This window comes from Protopterus annectens, chromosome 7.part0 (assembly GCF_019279795.1).
Source record: "Protopterus annectens isolate FY-2018-M chromosome 7.part0, PAN1.0, whole genome shotgun sequence".
Lineage (NCBI taxonomy): Eukaryota > Metazoa > Chordata > Ceratodontiformes > Protopteridae > Protopterus > Protopterus annectens.
In genome coordinates this window covers 414,030,045-414,051,614 of record NC_056739.1, presented here as the reverse complement: position 1 = coordinate 414,051,614, position 21,570 = coordinate 414,030,045, and the positions used below count along the sequence as shown (strand labels likewise).

The following is a 21,570-nucleotide window of genomic DNA, read 5'->3' as shown; positions in this document are numbered from 1 at the left end:
ATGGCCCAGTGGTTCCTAATCCTGGGAAAAATTCTGTGCTTTGCTGTAATGTATTTTGCTGCTTAGCCCTCGATGAATACGTATTCGACAAATACATATTTTGAGGAACTAATATAGACCCTACCATTCAGCCTTCATATTTACTGAGCTTAATAATATGTGTTTCACCATCACATACCTTCCACCTACTGATGTGATACCTACTCTGAGATTCTTCACAGGAAATGCAACATCACATCCCCCTTCTATGACACACACATCAGGACATCCTTGGCAAACAGAAGATTTTTTTTCTGGTAACTTGGCCAAGCTTCCTTTATTCTCTGTATCCCCCATATTCCATGATCCCACATGCTGAATAAAATAAGTGTCCAGATTGCATCACTGCATGTATCCATTTACTAAAGAAATAAAAACATAACAGTAGTTGTACGTTTACAGGACATATAAAACTGAATAGTTTACAATCTCAGCATTGCTTCCTTCTCTTTGAAAATATAATTATGGCAGAAAACTACAAATGTTATTGATAATCCTAATTGTATTTCATTTATAACCTACAAATCAGGATCCCTTTGACCAAGTGGAATGCTATTGCAAAAACAAGTTGGTTTAGGTAAAAGTGCATAAGAGATTAAGGGATAGTTGTGTGTTAGTCTTTCCAGTGTAAGAACACTATAAAGACTGCTTGGCCAGCTTAGCACAGAAACCTTTCTTAGAGCATATTTCTTTTACCAGAGCTGTCTGCCTTGGTACATAATTAGTAGTGCATAACATTCCCGTGATTCATTGTCCATATTACTCACCAAATGTCATCATTGCTTGGTCTGTTATGGTCAGCCATTCCAGTCTGATTTCCTGCAGGTTTTGACAGGCAGACAGAGAGACAATAAGTTCTTCAATAGGTGGGAATTTACAACATATCAGGTGGAAGACAGTGAGATGTGGAATTCTTTTCACTGCTAAGGCTACAAAAAAGACACATAAAGAAATTAACAACAAATAAAAAGCACGTAACATAATTTTTTAAGGTTCTCTGCATCTGAACCTTGAAACTATTGTATAATATTCTTTATTCTACAGTTTTTTAAATTTTGTGTTTTATAATTCTGGAGGTGAAACATTTTACTCATAACTCGACGAATGAAAAAACGGCCACATTTTCATGTGGATAAAATAAAATTTCCTTCATCCAAAGAACATAAAGGTTACCATGTGTTTCATTAAGACTGATACTGATTCAGTAAAGTACATTTGTGGGACAGTATACCAGCTATAGCAGTAGATCTCTGAGAAATCGATACAACAGTAAATCATAACACAGAGGATTTTGATCGGGTTGATGATCATAACTCATTTATTATGTACTTAAGACATGGGTGCCAAGAAATTCACCTTGACAGCTAAACATATTCTCCTGAGTTTCTCATGTCAAATGTCCTAAGAAAGGTATAGATGCGGTCGACTAACAGGTCAGTTTTAAATATGACCAAAGAACACAAATGATTTTGGAAATAAGATTTATACACTATGTGTAAAACATTGAACACCTCCGAGGAGTGGTGAGTGTTTCATTTTAAGCTGAAATCATGATGTCATTTATAACAGCTATGGTTAGTGAACTCCTAATCCAGAACAAGATTCATGACAAACAAGTATCATACAGCAAACAAAATGTTTCACATTTAGGTTTAACTTTGTAGCATATATATTAAAAAGTGCTGACTGATGAAAAGCTGAACATTTAAAATGGTAATATGTACTAGAAGCTTACTACCAGTAAAACAAAATATTTCTTAATATACAGATACATATTTTTGTTTTTGATTTACTTTATCAGAAAAGTTGTACTCATGTGGATAGCTTATAGTCGTTTTAATAAACACAGATTTATACATTTTATTTAATTTAAGACATATATTTTGTTTTACATTATAATAAAACATGAGGACTTTAGAAATCTCATATTAGATAAGGCCTAATGTTATGAAAGAAACTGTCTCAGGAAACTCATTCCTTGGCCACCACAGGCACATGTATACATAGGAACACAAACTTATGAATAATACTAGCCAAATGATCACAGGACAATAAGATGCCTAGCCATATGCACCTTTAGGTAGAGTAACGTAAACGTTCTTAACAACCTTATAAATCACTTAATACTGTCTGCCTCCCAAAACAAGAAAGCCTTATACCGAATAAAGTAATGACACCATATAGTTAGTTTGTTCAGGAATGTTTCCTTTATCATCATAATTGTACTCTAAACTATCAACTATAGTGCAGAAAACTTAACTGAAACAAATATTTTTATGATGTTATGAAACTTTCAAAGCAAACACATGGGGAACAGTTACTGTTATTAAGAGATACTTGAATATCTGCTTTGTTTCCAAAAAAAAAATAAACTGAATCCAAGCTCTTGAAAAGGAATCAAAATGAAGGAAGAAAGAAATAGCATATCCTTCACTCAAGGTGAATATAGGCCACAGCAGGCTACAATTCTCATAAGGCAAAGGAGTTGTGCAGCTATTATGATGCTTTTCAATTCTTGTAATTTCTTTTTTATTTGGATCATTTTTAATAGAAAAAAGCTTTGCAAACTTTTTTAAATTAAATCGTGGTCCATAAAATGTAATGTTTCCCTGCCTCTCATCACCTCAGGAATCAAGTTGTTAGGTATCCACAGATTTTAGCAGATGGTCAGTAGTGCATATGCAGCACTGTGTCCACTAAATTCTATGGATGGATCTCCACATTATTACCATCACAAGTGTCACAATGGAAAAAGGTTAAGTGAATCTTTTGTGACATCAGCAGATGGGGAAACTATATTTTTTATGATGAGAATTAAAAGTAACAGGGACACAGAAAAAAAGATGAATGACGGGAAAGGACAGACAGAAGGTAAGAAAACAATGGAAAATCACTTTAACTTTGCATAAAGTGTAATGATAAAATGGCATAGACTATACATTTCTGAACATAAGTAGAGTTTTGTATATAGCCTGTGTAAAATATTACTTTAGATGTGATAAAAAAAAAACAGTATAATGATTTGGAACTGTGTGTTAAACTATATGCTGATGTTTGTCAAAATATAGCTCCTTAGTTTACCAAAGCCTTTAGTACTAACAGGCACCATACATCACAAATACTGTCCCCGCATAAGGTATAGGGCAAAAAGGTGTAGTACGGATGCATACACTCAGAACTTTGCTACCAGTCCAAATGCCATCATTGAATGTCAGTCTGAACACTTTTCTGATGTACTGGTTACCAAGCAGCAACAATCAGAACCTTGACTCCTAGAGTTTGGTGCACAATCTTCTTTATTTCGAATAAAACTGGACCACAACGAAAACAGTAAAAACAGTTATGAACAGCAGTACTAAGCGCTTTCACCCTTCCATGTCAGGGCATCATCAGAGTACAAAATATATTAGCCTAGAACGTCCCTTAAATACAAATACTTTGATTACTCTAATTGCATAATTAGGTCAATCAACACTCATTAACAGAAGTTTGTGTTGTGTTGGCAGTGAATGAGAGATGCATTTAAAATAAGTTAAAATAAAACTACTAATGCAAACATTAACCAAGAGTTTTAACCCATGTGTCACTTTGTTATAAAATTTTTAAAAATGTTTTGTTCATACTACAAACCCTCACACTAACGTAAACATTTTGTATAAATTTATTTAAATCTATTTTTATGTTTATATCACAAAATAATTTCAAATAAATTGTGTAGTTGTGAATTGATGTAATAAAGCTTTTTGCCAATAGTGTTGATTATTAAATGTAATAAATGTATATATAATAATTATTAAATAATAAATAATAAATAATAAATATTAAATATTAAGTATTAAATATTAAAAAACTAAGTGAACCTTATTGTTAAAATCTAATTTAATTTAATATTTATATTAACATTACATTTAAATTTAATAAATTTTATTAATAAATTAATAAATTGAAATTTGTCTCAACAAACATAGTGGTTACAGCAACTCTGAAATTAGATTGTTGTCACAGATGTTGGAATTAGTTCTAGAAAATAATTTCATTTATTTTAACAGTCAACATTATAGACAAAAAAACGGTGTTGCAATGGGGGCCAAATGTGCCCCTATTTATGCTAATTTGGTGCTGGCAGCATGGGAGGAGGAACATGTTTTTACTAGTACTTATTGGAGTAATATTTTGATCTATCTAAGATTTCTTGACGATATTTTAATCTTTTGGAAGGGGTCTGAGATTGAGCTTAAAGAATTTATTACATACATTGGTTCAACGACTAGTTTTTTGAAATTTACTAGCCATACTTCTGTCGAAAAGATTAACTTTTTAGATATCACAATCTCATTTCAAAATGGTAAAGTAGAATCTAACATTTATCGGAAAAAAACCTACTCCAATTCATTTCTACATTTTGACAGTAGCCACCCGAACCACCAGAAAACGAATTTAGTTAAGGGCCAGATGGTGAGGCTGTCAAGATTAGTGAGTAACGAAGAGGCCTTTTCAAAGGAGCTTATCATACTGAAAAACATGTTCACCGCTAGAGCTTATCCAGAGGAGTTGGTATCAAGAATTGGTAATAGTGTAAAAAGTAATAGGACAACACTATATAAACCCATTATACACTATGGATTACCATTTAAAGATGCATCTAATATTAGGAATGTTGGACATGACACTTTTATCATTCCCTTTAACGAAAAATCTCAACACATAGTTAAAGTGATGTACGACTCATGGAACATTATTACAGAAATCAATGTTGACTTGGGGAACATACTTGGTAACAAGCCAAAATGCACTTTTAGTAAGGGGCGAAGTTTAAAGAATTTATTTGAGAAACCCTTAAGTAATGAAATGTACATGAGATCCAAAATGTACAAATGTGGTGGATGTCGTTCATGTAGGTTCATCAATAATGGACCATATTTATCTATATACAACTATGAAAAAACAATTAGATGTCCAGGAAGTTGTGATTGTAACACCTGCATGGTTGTTTATGCTGCTACTTGTACAAGTTGTCAGGCCTTCTATATAGGAAAAACATACAGAAAACTAAAAACTCGTATCATTGAACACACCAGTGACATTAGGATAAAGAAAGAAACAAGTGCCTTATATATTCACAGTACGGTGTGTGTCAATTTCAAAAAATTTTTATTTTTTGTTATAGATAGAATACCACAATACAAGTTGTACAACGGGATATTAAGACCCTTTTGGAAGCCAAAGAATGTATTTGGCAACTAAGATTAAACGCCAATAAGTGGCCTGGTATCAACGAACAAGTCTCCATTACAAGTATATTGAAGTTAAAATCACAAATTATTTAGTAGCCAATCACACACCCACAATGTTTTACTTATTTATCTTATACATATTGTATACATTTTTTCTACCTACATATGTTTCTCACAGCTCCTTCATTTATTTGTACAATTATTATATATACATACAAAAATAGTCACGTAATTAGATATTATCTATCTAAAGGTACAATAAGTTTGTACATATTTTCTTTAATCATTAAAACTATTTGTTACAAATTATTCAAACAATTTTCTTATTCCCATTTTTAACATGTTTCATTCATTTTATCTACACAATTTATAAAATTAATAATTATTGGTACAAGTCATCATGTCAATGTATTATTATATAACTTATTCTTGTTAAACACTATTAAATTAAAATAAAATAAAATAAAATTTATTAAATTTAAATGTAATGTTAATATAAATATTAAATTAAATTAGATTTTAACAATAAGGTTCACTTAGTTTTTTAATATTTAATACTTAATATTTAATATTTATTATTTATTATTTAATAATTATTATATATACATTTATTACATTTAATAATCAACACTATTGGCAAAAAGCTTTATTACATCAATTCACAACTACACAATTTATTTGAAATTATTTTGTGATATAAACATAAAAATAGATTTAAATAAATTTATACAAAATGTTTACGTTAGTGTGAGGGTTTGTAGTATGAACAAAACATTTTTAAAAATTTTATAACAAAGTGACACATGGGTTAAAACTCTTGGTTAATGTTTGCATTAGTAGTTTTATTTTAACTTATTTTAAATGCATCTCTCATTCACTGCCAACACAACACAAACTTCTGTTAATGAGTGTTGATTGACCTAATTATGCAATTAGAGTAATCAAAGTATTTGTATTTAAGGGACGTTCTAGGCTAATATATTTTGTACTCTGATGATGCCCTGACATGGAAGGGTGAAAGCGCTTAGTACTGCTGTTCATAACTGTTTTTACTGTTTTCGTTGTGGTCCAGTTTTATTCGAAATAAAGAAGATTGTGCACCAAACTCTAGGAGTCAAGGTTCTGATTGTTGCTGCTTACTAGTCTTGGTTGGAAGTTTGTTTTACATTTCAATTTCGTCAGATTCCTGTTCGAACCTAGATTGTGGATATGTGCCGGACCTAACGGATTAAAAGTGACTGGTAACACTGTTATATGAATTACAGTTTTATGACTTGACAGCATCTCAAAGAATTCTCAAAGAACGTCCCTATGTTCAAACTGTTTTTTAATGTAATTGAACTCAGCCAACGAACAATTTTTTGAACACTCCGTACTTAGCTTCAAGGAATTTTAGAGTATGTGCTATCGTGCGCAACTTGCTAAGTAACTCCCTGTGTTCAAACTGTTCTTTAATTGAACTCAGCCAATACTGCTACATGAATTACTGTTTTACGACTTGATAGCATCTTAAAAAACTTTAAAAGAACGTCCCTGTGTTCAATCTTCCTTTAATTAAACTGAACTCAGCCAACGAATTTATTGTTGAACACTCTGTACTCAGCTTCAAGGAATTTCAGCGTTTGTGCTACCGTGCGCAACTAGCTAAGAAGTCTCCGTGTTCAAACTGAGTTCAAACTGTCTTTTAACTTAACAGAACTTAGCAAACGAGCTATTTGTTGAACACTCTGCACTCAGCTTTAAGGAATTTTAGCGGGTGTGCTATCGTGCGCAACTTGCCAAGTAAGCCTGCATTTATTATTTATTTTTTATAAAGTGAAATCAACACAGCATCAATTGTTGAACTCACTATATTCCGCTGGTTAGAAGTATTACCTTGCAGGCAATGTGTGCAACTTACTAACAAAGCAATATCGTACTCATAAGCCCATTGTGAAAAACAAGTATTTGCTCAGCATTGGTGCTTTATTAGCATTCAGTTGTATTAACATACCGAAGGAGTGTAGTCACCCGTAATTGACAGCTGTGGTATACGAATTGAATTTACCTTTTAGTATACCGTTTGTGGTAAAGACAACTTGTAGGAAGTTTCCTCATATTGTATTAAAACTGACATCAGCAACAGCAATTGATTGAACTCAACTTACTTCTATACCGTTTGTGGTAAAGACAACTCGTGGGAAGTTTCCTCATATCACACTAAAACACTGACATCAGCAACGGCAATTAATCTTGCCTTGGGTTGAAAGATTACGAGATTACTGAGCTAGGTTGAAGAATTAACACTGTTGCACTATACATTCTGCTCGTATTTATTAATTTTTACAGGCTCAATCTATTCTGTGGCATTGATTATTGGATTTTTCAACAACTGTCATTATGATGCAGCGGTTGCTACAGGAGCACCTAGATATCACCAATAAGCTTATTAAAGCTTTAAACGAGCAGCAACATTTAGGAGGGAATGAATCGGAAATGATTATCACAGACTCACAGGAGCGGCTCCTCACTTTGCATTCAACTCCAAACACTAGTGTACATAACGCAGTTGCCAGGCAACGATCGGCCAGCCCTCAGCGTCAGGCAGTTACGTCAGGGAGAGAAGATGTCTCGGGTATACCTTCAAACGTTAATAACAGTTACCAACACAACCAGACGGTCCGAAGAGTTAATGTACATAGGAACAATTCATCAAACGGAAATATTGACCTCAATCGGTTCCTAACAGCTCCAAACTTGAATAGAGCAGGTTCTGTTACAGCTCCGAACCAAGGAACACTCAATTCAAGGCTTGAGGAATTTGAAAAGACATTAAAAACTTTCAAATCTCTACAGATGGATAACGCCTTTTTGGAACGTTCATTAGAGTTAAAACAAGTCCCCAAGGGACTTCGTATCTTCAAGCTGCCTCATGGGTTTGCTGAAGGCACACCACTTTTTTCAGAATTAATGGGACTTTTTGATAATACTGGTTTTGAGCTTTTAAAACTCATTATCCGAAATAATAATGACAAGTTAAATGTTTTAAAGGATAAACTGTGTAACCTAGATAGAGGTATTAAAGCCGATGTTTTATTTGAGTACAACAAGCTTAAAATGGAAAATATTTTTAGAGATTTAGACAGATATATTACTAAAGGCTTAGACATTAAAAACTCAAAAATCGAGAGAGATACTAACGACTACAAAAATAACAGAGTTTACAACCATTTTAGGGAATATAAAAATATGAAATCACAACATCACACTCGAAACACAAACATAGCAGGGAATGGTAGGAATTTTAGTACAAATTTTAATACAAATGGGAATATTAATTCACATTCTAATTTTAATGATTTTAACGCTGATGGTGACCACGAATCACGCTATCGAGGCAATTTTGACAACAATGATGAGGCACAGTCAGTTTTTTTAGAGCAGCCAGCCCTAAGGAGATCAGAGAGGATAAGGGAGAGGCAGGGCAGCCAAAATTATTATGTTCAAAGGAACTACAACAATGGAGGCAACAGAAGGGGCAGATGGTAGCACAAAGTGAGACACAATGTAATGTGGAGGTTGATAATTTTGACGTTACATCAGGTGGTACTTTGTTAACACTACATTTAAATCCAGATGTTGGAGCTGTGCAACAAAAGACTACAAGGGTTAACACTGGTATGACAAACCTAACTAACGGAATAGAAGTTATTAACTACATGGGTTTCAATTTGTATAATTTTACTGACAAGACATTCGACACCACACATTTAAAATTGTTTAGTAAAGGATTCACTTTTGTGCCAACCTTCAAGTTAGACATCGGTGAAGTCCTGATTAATTTAAAAACATATACCAGGTTATTGAATTTAAAGGTTTTTTTTCATGATTCCAACCCAACTACATTGGATGGAGGACTCACTCTTAAACGTCATAGTACGTTTATACCACCTCAGAATCTCATTATACACATATTTGAAAAACTTTGTGAAACACACATAAGAAGGATACTAAACGAAAAAACTAGTATTACATACAATCTAACTCCAGCAGAACGTTTTTGTTTAAAAGAGCTCACCAGTTCTAACAAGTTTAGAATAATGAAACCAGACAAAGGAGGTGGTGTAGTTATTATGTTGACTTGTGACTATATAGATAGGATGGTCAGATTATTGGATGATGAAAGCACCTATGTTAAGGTGAATAGACACGAAGTGGACAAGGCCTATACTAAAATTGATTGGCTGCTTTATGAATTTTTGATGGATGGAATGATTGATGCACAAACTTATCATTATTTATCAGTGGAATTCCCAGTAGTACCTTCTATTTTTGGGATTCCAAAAATTCACAAACATCTCGACAATCCTCCCTTTAGACCTATAGTCTCCGCTAAAGGATCAAAGACAGAGGCTTTGGCTGCTTATATTGATTTTAAGTGTAAGAAAGTTTTGACAGACTTTCCCCACATTATTAGAGATTCGTGGCACTGCTTGGATTTGTTACGTGCCTTTGTCAATTCTTTCAATGGTCAATTTGATTTTTGTATGGTTACCATCGATGTTGTTAATTTGTTCAGTGTGATTCCACACCAAGAAGGCCTTGAGTTGTTTGAAATTTGTCTCAACAAACATAGTGGTTACAGCAACTCTGAAATTAGATTGTTGTCACAGATGTTGGAATTAGTTCTAGAAAATAATTTCATTTATTTTAACAGTCAACATTATAGACAAAAAAACGGTGTTGCAATGGGGGCCAAATGTGCCCCTATTTATGCTAATTTGGTGCTGGCAGCATGGGAGGAGGAACATGTTTTTACTATTTTTACTAGTACTTATTGGAGTAATATTTTGATCTATCTAAGATTTCTTGACGATATTTTAATCTTTTGGAAGGGGTCTGAGATTGAGCTTAAAGAATTTATTACATACATTGGTTCAACGACTAGTTTTTTGAAATTTACTAGCCATACTTCTGTCGAAAAGATTAACTTTTTAGATATCACAATCTCATTTCAAAATGGTAAAGTAGAATCTAACATTTATCGGAAAAAAACCTACTCCAATTCATTTCTACATTTTGACAGTAGCCACCCGAACCACCAGAAAACGAATTTAGTTAAGGGCCAGATGGTGAGGCTGTCAAGATTAGTGAGTAACGAAGAGGCCTTTTCAAAGGAGCTTATCATACTGAAAAACATGTTCACCGCTAGAGCTTATCCAGAGGAGTTGGTATCAAGAATTGGTAATAGTGTAAAAAGTAATAGGACAACACTATATAAACCCATTATACACTATGGATTACCATTTAAAGATGCATCTAATATTAGGAATGTTGGACATGACACTTTTATCATTCCCTTTAACGAAAAATCTCAACACATAGTTAAAGTGATGTACGACTCATGGAACATTATTACAGAAATCAATGTTGACTTGGGGAACATACTTGGTAACAAGCCAAAATGCACTTTTAGTAAAGTTTAAAGAATTTATTTGAGAAACCCTTAAGGAATGAAATGTACATGAGATCCAAAATGTATAAATGTGGTGGATGTCGTTCATGTAGGTTCATCAATAATGGACCATATTTATCTATATACAATTATGAAAAACAATTAGATGTCCAGGAAGTTGTGATTGTAACACCTGCATGGTTGTTTATGCTGCTACTTGTACAAGTTGTCAGGCCTTCTATATAGGAAAACATACAGAAAACTAAAACTCGTATCATTGAACACACCAGTGACATTAGGATAAAGAAAGAAACAAGTGCCTTATATATTCACAGTACGGTGTGTCAATTTCAAAAAATTTTTATTTTTTGTTATAGATAGAATACCACAATACAAGTTGTACAACGGGGGCGATATTAAGACCCTTTTGGAAGCCAAAGAATGTGTTTGGCAACTAAGATTAAACGCCAATAAGTGGCCTGGTATCAACGAACAAGTCTCCATTACAAGTATATTGAAGTTAAAATCACAAATTATTTAGTAGCCAATCACACACCCACAATGTTTTACTTATTTATCTTATACATATTGTATACATTTTTTCTACCTACATATGTTTCTCACAGCTCCTTTATTTATTTGTACAATTATTATATATACATACAAAAATAGTCACGTAATTAGATATTATCTATCTAAAGGTACAATAAGTTTGTACATATTTTCTTTAATCATTAAAACTATTTGTTACAAATTATTCAAACAATTTTCTTATTCCCATTTTTAACATGTTTCATTCATTTTATCTACACAATTTATAAAATTAATAATTATTGGTACAAGTCATCATGTCAATGTATTATTATATAACTTATTCTTGTTAAACACTATTAAAATAAAATAAAATAAAATTTATTAAATTTAAATGTAATGTTAATATAAATATTAAATTAAATTAGATTTTAACAATAAGGTTCACTTAGTTTTTTAATATTTAATACTTAATATTTAATATTTATTATTTATTATTTATTATTTAATAATTATTATATATACATTTATTACATTTAATAATCAACACTATTGGCAAAAAGCTTTATTACATCAATTCACAACTACACAATTTATTTGAAATTATTTTGTGATATAAACATAAAAATAGATTTAAATAAATTTATACAAAATGTTTACGTTAGTGTGAGGGTTTGTAGTATGAACAAAACATTTTTAAAAATTTTATAACAAAGTGACACATGGGTTAAAACTCTTGGTTAATGTTTGCATTAGTAGTTTTATTTTAACTTATTTTAAATGCATCTCTCATTCACTGCCAACACAACACAAACTTCTGTTAATGAGTGTTGATTGACCTAATTATGCAATTAGAGTAATCAAAGTATTTGTATTTAAGGGACGTTCTAGGCTAATATATTTTGTACTCTGATGATGCCCTGACATGGAAGGGTGAAAGCGCTTAGTACTGCTGTTCATAACTGTTTTTACTGTTTTCGTTGTGGTCCAGTTTTATTCGAAATAAAGAAGATTGTGCACCAAACTCTAGGAGTCAAGGTTCTGATTGTTGCTGCTTACTAGTACTGGTTACCAAGCCATGTTTCAGATAAGTGCCCTGTTGGGGGTTTTGGGTCTATATTACATGATCAAATGGTCAAATAGTAGAACACGTAATAGTCGACCCATAATAATCGAACCGCCACAATGTCAAACCATTCGATGGAGATCTCCTTACAGTGCGGAAATGGAAGTTTTCCATTGTCTGCACTGTAGTCCGATCTCAGAGTTGGTATATTTAAGTAGTGGGGGTGTGGAGGGTGCAGGGGGCTTGGCCCCCTGCATAGAGCATTTAAATGGTTTGTTTGGGTGGGCTTTTCTTTTGTTTTTATTTTCCGTTTGACATTGTGGCGGTTCGATTATTACAGGTCAACTATTACGTGTTCGACTATTTGACAATTCTATCACGTAATATAGACCCAGGGGTTTCTCCTTAGCTTTATTTTTTATTTAGTGATAATTGGGTTCTGTCCATTATCTGCCCAAGATATTTCATGGTTTGAAAATCCCTTCCTCCCTTTTCGGGCATCACTCAACCTTCTCAGGAACAACTTTATCTTTTCCCAGAGGTGCTCCTTTCTCTTTTGATCCAGGGCACCATTCAAGCTATGCCTCCTGACTAGGTGTGAGGGAGGGGGGTTATTCCAGTATGTTTTTCATTCCCAGAAAGTAGGGCACTTGGAGAGCAGTTCTGCACCTTTCCCAGCCCAGCACCTTTTGCAAGATTCCTTCCTTTAGGATATTGTCTCTTCAGTCGTTATATCCCCATCTTCTACCCCAGTTCCTTCTGGTCTCTCTGGATCTCAAGGATGCTACCTTCATATCCTTACCCATCCCCTTTCAGAAAATGTTTACATTTCTCTGTTTCTTCCTTGCATTTTCAATTCTCTGCTTTGCCTTTTGGCCTCTCTACTGCACCAAGGGTATTCACCAAATGTATTGCTCCTGTCATTTTCTTTTGCAGGATGAGAGGATTTCATATCTTTCCTTATCTGGATGATCTGCTCATTCAAGCTTCTTCCACACTGCTCTGCTTAATGACCTCCAGTTTACTATTTCGCTTTTGCAGAGTCTGGGGTTCTCTGTAAACTTTCAGAAATCAGCTCTGACCCCTTCTCAGGATCATATTTTCCTTGGTTACAGGGATTTAGATTATCCCCATTCTGGCATCTCTGCCTGCCCCGAAGGCCGTGTCTCTGATTGCCTTTTTTCAGTCTCTTCTTCCTCTAGCTTCAGTCATGGCTGGGGACTTCCTCAGGGTCCTTGGGTTCATGGCTTCCACCATTTCCATGCTCTCTCTAGTCAGGCTCCACACGAGAAAGCTAAAGTGGTATCTCAAGTCAGTGTGGCTCCAGCATTGCCACCTTCTGGACTTCCCAGTCCGATTCTCTCCTTGTCTCAAGCTTGAGCTTCAGTGGTGGACTCATCAACATTCTCACATCCTGGGGCTTCCGCTCCAGGATCCAGTCATGACTTGAGCTATTTACAGATGCCTTAGACAGGGGATGGGTGAGGGGCCTCATTTGTCTCTCTCTCAAGGGTCAGGGTCTCGGGCCTCTTTATCAGAGGATGGACCACATCAATATAAAGGAGACGAGGGCTCTGATTCTAGCTCTTCAAGCTTTTCATTTCATCATTTATTCAGGGACCATCAAAATTTTCACAGACAATACTACAGTGATGTAATATGTCAACAAGAAAGGGGATACAAGTCCTACCTTCTTTGTTGACTAGCTCTTCAGGTCTGGTATCTAGCTGTCCAGTATCAAGTTACTCTTCAGGCTGTTTACATTCCCTTGGAACACAATTTATTGGCGTACTCTGAACCAGGTCCAGCATACAAGTTCACAAATAGATGCTTAAAAGAGATTTCTTTCTGGACCTTATCCATTGGCAGGGTATTCCTCAGGTAGATCTTTTTACCTCCTCTCTAAACAGACAAATTCCTCTATTCTGTTTCAGATTCCCAAGTCCTCTAGCTTGGAAAGTGGACACCCTGTCTTTTCCTTGGAAGGGGATGTTTCTATACACCTTCACTCACCTTCCTCTGTTACCACAAGTGTTGCACACGAGCAGGCAGGACTCACCCAATATCTTGATAGTGACTCCCTATTTGTTCTTTATTAGTTAAACTAAATCTGCTTTACTGTATGACTTTTTACTCTGCACAATATCAATCAGAACTACTCCTATGTATTATTGTCATGGCTGTCTGACATTATTGCATATGACTGTAAGGGTAGCCTAACTGCTATTACTTAATTTACTGTGATGAATTAAATTGTGATTTAACTGTGTTAGAATATACCTTAATATGTGGATGGTTTTTCAAAGAAGCAAGGAAAATAGATCACAAAATTTACTAATTAGTGGACTCCATGAAGGCCAGCCGTGCCATGGTCACTCACGTAGTAATCCCCTAGCCTTGATCATTAAGCTCACTCACCTTATAACCAAAATCAACTGTGATTATGGCTCTAATGATGTCATCACTTGTGATGTCAGAGCCATGGGAGATGTCTGATGAGTGATGGGAAAAAAACAAATCATGATATAAATGGGACACTCCTTTTAAAATAACAGGGTGCCATGAAATTTGAAAATCAATATTTTCCTGTAACTACCAAATAATTGAGAGATATGGTTTATTCCTGTCCTTTCCTGTTTGCTCCATTTTCCACGGCTTTAGCATTACTGGTCACTATTTTATTTTCATAACTGCATCACTGGGATTGTTGAATTTCAAAACTGTTCCATTACAAAATACCTTTAATGTTCCAGAAATTAAAAACTTACATTTTAGTTCTTTACATTCTGTCATTACATCTACAAAACAATGGCTTTTTAAATTCACCTCAAAGTAATATTGTTCAAGTAACACCATTTTCCCTGCTACCTTGAATTTTCTACAAGATTGGTACAGTTTCTATATTGTTCTCTTTCAGTACAAATCAAAAATGAAATCAAATAATGGCCTGGGTTTCCCATATCTGTCTTCTCTTTTCAGCAGTGGCACAATAGTTTTGTCAGCATATCAAATAATAATAAAATCTACCAAACGGCATAAATAATGAAAAAAGGCTGCATGGTATTAATCTCTTTTTGGGTTACTTGTCAATGTAACACCCAAGGTACCAGTGTATTCTGCAATTTCATCTTTCTTATATTATAATATATCACTTTTCTTATTTCCTTCTAAAACTCCGTATAACCTTAAATTATTATTTTTATTTGCTTTATCCAAGCCTGTAATCTTGTTCTTAACCTTATCAAGTCTCTTAATTGCACCACAGCCTTTTCCTGAATTGTCACCATTTGTTATCTAATGGCTTCCGATAGTTCCTGTTGGATTTGCAGTTTAACATCATCATTAGCGGCAACATCAAGTCTTTTATGTAAGCATAATCACAACCTGTTACCTCCAAACTGTTTCCCACCTCACTCATATTCAACCTCTAAACATTTTGTGGCTGAGGGGTGAACGTTGAGCACCATGGTGACTTGATTCCATCTAAACAATTTACTTACCTTCAAAATTCCCATCTTCCATGGCATAATTCACTTCTTCCATGACTGATCATTAAATTCACTTTTCCCCTCTTTTCCCCCAAGCTATCACTGAATTCATAAATGTAATACTTTAAGTCTTTTTCATTCAAATTTGAATGGAATATCCCAAGAAGGTATCCACCCTCAAGCAGTACCATCCAAACATCTTCCTACTGACAATATTGTCAGGTTTAAAATTTAACCTGTTAATACCCCAACAGTTTTGTCTGGGGGCAGATAGGCATGAGTAGTCTGATCCAAATTAATACATTTTTGTGGGATAAGGTTGCTGAACAGGTACTGGCATTCTCTGTAGATATTTTTGGAAGCTTGATATTAATGTAGAACAGGGATATTACAGATTGGGAAGATTTGGACATTTTACCTTTTTAATATAGTAGTCTAGCCAGATCAGTAGTTGAACTATCAAAAACTAAGAGGCTACCTTTCAAAAAAGCATCTAAAATGAGAGATTTCTGATCTGTTAAGGTATTATTCCTTACCCAGGCATAATTCCTGTTGAAAACTGCTTTCATTTATGCCCTAAACATTCCTTCCATTTAGTCATGACAGCTGTTTATAGTGGGAATACCTGCTTTGTCAACTGCTTTGGTAGTTGAAATAACCTTTCCTTTGCTTTTGAATCTGGCATCTTCTTAATATTATATGAACCTTTTGAAAAGACAACATATCTACTTGGCAATTCCTATTTCTAGTAGCTAAGTAATAGAAGTATATATTTTTTACCAAGCCTGTCCAGTAACCTGACTTTCTCTCAAAGAGAAGTGTCCAGTGGGTAAAGGTGGCTTATTAGAAGATAAAGGTAAGGCCAGTCTTCCCAGATCACATTTTAAGTTAAAATGTAAATGTGAGCTGTCTGTATCATATTCATACAATGGATCTGATGACCTATGACATGCTGTCTGAGTATTTGGGTGGAGATTATTGTGTGCCATGAATCTTCAAAAGCCTTAAACAACATCCACAGACCAAGCATTGTGCACGATGGTGATTATGCTTTTTAATGGCCATAAGATCAAGGTGCATGAAAATCTGTTTTTTTTTTTTTTTTGTCAACATTAGGCTTAATGCACACAGAATAAAATAATTCACTTTCAGAACCTTTACACAAACCTATGCAGGGGTTAATGGTGGTGAGGTAGAAGCTCACCTTTTCCAGCATGAACTAGCTATTAGTTGCACCTGTTGCTGCTGCTGATCTCATAATGGCATAGTGACAGTAGATGCATTTCAAAGAAAGGTAACAGTGATGATGCACAGTTTGCAGCAGAAGCCATAAGCACATAAAGATAGAAGAGAGTAACTTTATATGCTTGCAGAAAGAAGGAAAGGTACAGTATGACATATTTTAGTACTTTAAGGGGTTTCATAGAGCTTAATGGGCATTACATTTCAAAAGAGGGGAAGATAAAGTAAATAAGCATATCTTTTCATGTTACGAGTTATATGGCACAGGCAAGACATACATGGAATTCCTATGATGACTGTGGGGAAAAATATGTAACTCAAGAAGGATCATCTGTGCTTATCCATTTCCTTATAACCTGCATTATCCTTTACAACATGAGAATGTCAGAGACTATTCTGAGAGCCACTCATCAAAAAGCTTTGAAGCTTACTCTAGGCAGTGCACTGGTCTGTTGCAGAATAACACTCCCCCACTCACTATATGCACATGTACGGGTAATTTGGAACCTTGCCAGTGAACTTACTGCATGTCTTTGGAGGTGGAAAGAGATGAGATTACCCAGAGAAAACCCATGCATACAAGGGCGCACAGGGAGGAGATGCAGACTTTGCAGAGAAGGTACCCCAGCTAAGAAAAACAAAATGGAAGAATTCTTGTTGTGAGGTAGCAGTGCTACTGGCTGTATTGGGAATTTGGAAATGAGCAAGTGATTCAAACAGAAACAGTCCCCACCTGTATGTTTTTAAACTCCTGAAATTCCACTGAACGAATTGATGTAGAAAAATAAATCTGCTCTGAAAATGAGTTTTCCAAGATTTACTCCCAGTTCTGAGATGTAGAAGTTCTTTAACAAGTGAACTATAAAGTAAGCTCAACAAAAGACTTGATGTTAATATTTACACCAAATGACTTAAAGGTAAGGTAATATCTTTAGATTATTGTATTACTGTAGTCTCAAGGTCTCCCTAAAATAGTGACAATTTCTCTAAGAATGCACAAAACTGCGATCAGAGACCACAACTAGACATTTGTCCAAAATTTGTTTTACTTCCCACACAATGCTGGTGTGGAGGATTGAACCCCCACACCCCCTACCAATATACAGTATTCTCTGAGATCAACATTATTTAGATAAAAGACAAATACTTGTTTCTGAACAAAATTCAATCATTTATTTTCATATATATATTCAGTAAAATTGATAAAAAGCAGAATTTTCAATCCACATATTTAAAAATTGTCCAATTAAAATATTTGTGTTTTAGCAGAAGCTATGGTTCATGTACTCACAAACAGTGTAAGAAGAACAGGCAGAAGATATTTTAAGTCTGCTGGGGGTCTTTACTGGTTACTATTTATTATGAATGGCTATTGGTATTAAATGGGATTACTATTTCTAGAACATATATAGTAGTACAACAGAATAAAATACAATAATATAGTACAATATGATTTAAGGAGATAAGATGACACACTGAAGGTGCGTAGTGGACAGCTAAGAGAAGATGATGGATTTTTTCTCAAAAAGGATAGTGCATAATTTGATTGGAGAAGGGGATGAAGGCCAGAAACAGTAACTAAATTCAACAATGCATGATGCATCACTAAGGCAACAGAAACAATGACTGGGTAAAATAAGATGCTTGGTAAGAGGGATTTGTACCTTATCCAGAATATGAGGAAATGGGTAGATTATGTGTACCAAATGATTTTATCTGATATGGGATTCTACATTTCTGTGATTATTTGTTATGACAGTTTTTTCCATACACAAAGAAAAACATTGTTACCTTACCAAACTCTTCGGCTTGTTCATCAAACTGGACTCTATGAAGAATGAGTTTTCGAAGGTGGCAGAAAATTTCGAAGTCGTCAACTTTAAGTTCGCAAGAATGTAATCTTGGAGAGAAAATTATTGACAGTTCCTGAAGGTGAGTAAATGCACTTAAGCGGGAAAGCAGCCACCCTGAAATCAAAAGAAAAATGTAATCTGTAAAAATTCTCATACTGGCTCACATTTTTGTTACTTCCCCTGCCTCAGAATTAACATTGAACATCTATATAAAGGAGCATTGGCTTACATTAAGATAGGAACATATCTCTAAAAAAAATACCCATTTTAAAAGGTACACAAGGGTGTCCACTCTCCACTACTATTTACTTTACTTATTAATAAGCCTTGGGCTAATCTGATCAGAAACAGTACTGATATAGAGGTTGAAGAAATAGATGAAAATATCTCAAAAAAAAATTTTGCTTTTGATGATGATGTTCTAATTACATCAGTAGGATCTTTCTCTTCCCTATTTGATATATTCAATGAAGAAAAAACTAAATACTACCTATATATACATTTAAAAATGTCTCATTAGTGATTTTTAATAAATATATACCCAATTCAGGTCAGATATCTTATCTATATATAATATTAATTAACTAAAGAATTCTAATATCATTACAACATTATAATAATACCTGTTAATATATTGTCATCCACTTCTGAAAGAACTCATTTAGTCACAGATAATGATAAAAAGTACTGGGTATCAGTTGCTATATGATAATAAAGTTAAAAGTTTAGACTTAAAAAAACAAGAATTTGATCTGAGAGACTTTTGTTTTAGAAGTTCAGACCTTAGACAACATCTCATTAATAAAATTGATTTAATATCTATAACAGTTAAAGAATCTATTCCAACATTGATTGATTACTTGATAAGAAACTTATTACAATGTAGATACCTATTGGAATTATTTTACTCCATTAATGGGTGAATTACCAATCAAACAAGATAAACAATATATATTGAATCTGCCTATAAAACTTCCATTATCTATGTAAAAGATGTAATGTAGAAATTAATGCTGATTGGGCACATATGTTTTATGACTGTATAAAATTGAATGAATATTGGAAGTCAATTAATGATTTTGCAGCTCTTTTTACAGATAATCAGTAATTCTAAAATCTCTTATATTATTCAACACTCCTGTACCTCAAAGTGTTAAAAAGGTTAAACTTCCTCCCTATCCTTATTTCTGCAGTGGCTAGAAAATAATAAAAAAAAATTCCATTTCAGCCTCCTGAATTAACAAAAACTAGGCAATCAATAGTGGTCTTTAAGTGAGAAAAGTAAATATGGTTACTTGTAAGTATCAGTGTATTTTGTAGACTGCAGAAAGTACACTCTAGATCTGCAGCATTTTCTGTCCAAGTATAAGCTAAGGTACAGCTTTGTAGGACATTACATGGATTACAAATGAGCAGGTAGGAAACGAAGAACATATAAGTAAGGGATTATTAGGGTCTGCATGTAAAACTAGCTTATTGTGTTTACTTAGAAAGTAAATTGAAGGAAAAACATCCCTGGAATTCAAAAAAAGTGCTCACCACTCATTCAGATTGCAAGCAGTAGCTGCAATGAGAGAGACCTCATAATTGTTTCATTAACATGTCTCTGAATTGCAATCTAACAGACTTGACCGAGGTAGTTTTCTCCCTATTGTCCCATGTACTCTCTCTCACCACACACACACACACACACATGCTCGCACTCTCCCAGGCATACTCTCTGTACTCAGTTGAATACATGTTTTGTACTTCTCTCAGAAACATTATGAACTGTAGAAGCAATAAGAAATCTGTAAATGTCTGTAAATGAATGCTGACAGCATAGACCTACACACAACTTGGTGAGAAAAATGATTAATCACCTGAAAACTGTTTTTAAGTTTGTAGAGAAAATGTATGAAACTGATGCATACACTTCTGGTGTATAGGAGGCTGTGTTTAGAAAAATGTGCATTTTTAAATGTGAGGTGGAGCTTGAGGAACACCAGTATAACAAACTACTAAAATGGAAAGCTCTGCCTACACTTCTGCTCACAGACATCTTCCCTCTCACACAAATCCACCCATCAACAAACAAGCTCCATTCCTCACAGCTGGTCATAGTTCTCCCATTAACCCCCCCCCCACACACACACACACACATCCAGACTCTTGATTCCCTACCTAACTTCAATTATTGTTTCTGGCCTTCAATCATCAAGGCCAAGGGTGTAGCCAGGCATACTTTTACTCTAACAAATACATTTTTTTTTCTGAAAATATTAGAAACATTGGGGATTTATCAAGCCATATTATGTCTTTAATAATCTAGATTTATGCCTCTTAACATGTATGTAGTTTTCTTACAGAGGGGACTGCAAATCTAAAAAAAAAAAAAACTCTGATAGTTTTTGTTTGAGCAGTTAAAAATGTTACACACATTAACTCTGGGAGGGGCACAGCTCCAGGGGCACAACCATTTTTAAATGCCAGATAGATTAGGAGGGTAGCAATAAGCAGCTCTGAGTAAAAAATGGAATTCACTGGCTACATCCCTGACCCAGGCAGATATGCAAACACACACACACACACACACACACACACACACACACACACACACACACACACACACACACACACACACACACACACACACACACACACACCTTCATTCGCACCCCTACAGATAGACAGACACACACAC

At 34.3% G+C, this 21,570-nt stretch overlaps 1 long non-coding RNA gene across 1 annotated transcript in view; it reads right to left on the bottom strand.

Moving 5' to 3' along the window:
- Positions 1 to 822: 822 nt before the first annotated feature.
- LOC122806502 overlaps positions 823 to 21,570 on the bottom strand; it is a 41,540-nt gene continuing 20,792 nt past the window's right edge. The window contains exons 2-3 of the long non-coding RNA XR_006365515.1: positions 18,831 to 19,001; positions 823 to 968 (exon numbers count right to left, since the gene is read on the bottom strand). This is a non-coding gene — a long non-coding RNA (uncharacterized LOC122806502). The remainder of the gene's footprint in view (positions 969 to 18,830; positions 19,002 to 21,570) is intronic.